Here is a 2,136-nt window from a genome sequence, read left to right on the forward strand (position 1 = left end):
GAGTTCTGAGGGTGGACACCCTTAAAACCCTCACTGCTTCCCAGGTTCTTGCAGACTGACTTTGTCAGCTTCTCAGATTCCATTTGGTGGTTGAATACGGCCACTCCCCCATCCCTCAGTTCTTGAGCATAGGTGGTAAAACAGTGTGGCAACTGCAATCATATTGGAAAAAAGGAAGCCAAATGCTGGGTTAAAGACAAAAGATGTAGAAGAAAAGGTAACTCAAGGGACAGAAGGAAATACCTCACAATTGCTTCAAGCTGTATGGCAACAGGAGCCTGGGTCCATTTTAAAACAAGACCTCAGAGAGGAAAAGGTAAGGTTGACAAATCTAAGGAAACAAATTGAGGACTGTGGAAAATCAGATGGTTCAGCAAATATTCGTTCTCTCCCATTCTAGCTTCATGAAAGAAGTGCACTTTCCACCCCATGGTGGGTGGAGTGTAGGTGCCTGCCCAGTGATTTGGGGCTTGAGCATGTGACTTGCTTCTATCAGGGGTGGTGGCAGATGAGATGCAACCTGACGAAATGTGCTAACACAGTTGGGTTTGATCTCTTGTGTTTCTGCCTTCCCTATGAGGTGGTGCCCTGGGTAGCCCATTGGTGCCAGAGTATAAAAGACATCAAGAGTGGAACCAGCCTTGCCAACCTTCACACCTGCAGTTCCAAACTGTGAACACGATACATGCCACTGAGGTTGTGGTTATCACACAGCAGCAGCTAACTGAGACAAGGACCAAAAAACGTCACATGCAACAAATGCACTGGAAATAGCGAGGACCAGAAGAGACACAGCTGAAAAATCAAATTACACCTGCGGTAATCGGTGAGTGCAGGTGGAAATGACAAAGATTAAAGCAATTAGAGAGAAGCTAACATATATGAAGGACAAATGCATAATTGGCATCCTTGACATAGAGGCAAAACCACTAGAACCAGAAAATGTTCTCAAACACATGACTCAATAAAATGTCCTTGAAATGAACAAGGTAAACCTGTGGTTTAAAAAAGAAAAGAATGTAAAAGTTGAGTCCTTACACGCATTTACTCAACTTATCCTCACAGGGGGCCTGTAACATGGTGAAAGTTGGGGAAACTGAGGCTCAGAAAAAGATGAGACCTTTTCAATAGTGATACAAGGTTTAGGAGGACCCTTGCAGTCGATGTTGTTAGCGGATACTATGTTAGCGGATACTGGCAACAGTAAAGACACGGCCTGGCAAAAGCCTAGAGGTGGGACTGAAGTCAGCCAGAGGCACACACTAGCCGCCGAGAAAGAACGCGGCGGGAGAGAAGCCCCTGGCCTTGGTTGAAGAGAAGACCCGGAGTGGTTCCCCAGGAGCTCGACCCTGGAGCCAAAGCAGGAATATGACTGGAAGAGACAGAAGAGCGCATGGATTTCCAAAAGGAGCGAGTGGGAAGAGAAATCCTGGAACAGGATTTTCTCTGGACTTTGGAACGGACTCGCAGAGAAACGCTACCGGGTGTACAGCGGCGCCTGCGCATTGGGTTGTCCGGGTTTATTCGGGGAGAGACAGTTGGCGCAAACCGGCGCAAGCGCATCTGCGGCGGAGGTGTTCTGGCTGGGCGGGGTCGGGAAAGGCAGAGCCCATCGCGCACGCGCACTGCAGGATCCGGGCGCGCCGCCTCCGCGGACTTGCGCACCGAGACAGCGGCGGGAGGGCGGGGCCTCCTGCGTGCCCCTGCGCTAGGGGGATTGTGGGATAGTGGCGGACGGAGCCGGGCGTCGGAGGCCCTAAAGAGGACTGCAAAGCCCGGAGACCGCGCCGGTTTGGGGAAGGGGAGGTGGAGGAAGTGGGCCTCAGCTTCCGTCGGCCGCTGCTCAGCCCTGCGGCCTGTTCGGACTGAGAAGGAGGACATCTTCCCTGACCGGCGTTTGCTTTCCCGCGGGGCGCTGGGCAGGGCTGCGGTACCCGGGGCGACTTCCCCGCTGACGGCCTGCGTGGGCCTCGCCACCCCACTAGCCTCTCCGGCCCCTGGTCGCAGCTGGCGTCCACCTCGCCGGCGGGCCCCGGACCCACCCTTGTCCCGACCGGCACCGACCCCCGAATCCTGGAACTCGGCACGCGAGGCCCCCCCGGAGCCCCGAGGGCGCGTGCGCGAGCCCCGGCCCGG

Source organism: Equus quagga, chromosome 13 (assembly GCF_021613505.1).
Source record: "Equus quagga isolate Etosha38 chromosome 13, UCLA_HA_Equagga_1.0, whole genome shotgun sequence".
In the NCBI taxonomy this organism is placed as follows: Eukaryota; Metazoa; Chordata; class Mammalia; order Perissodactyla; family Equidae; genus Equus; species Equus quagga.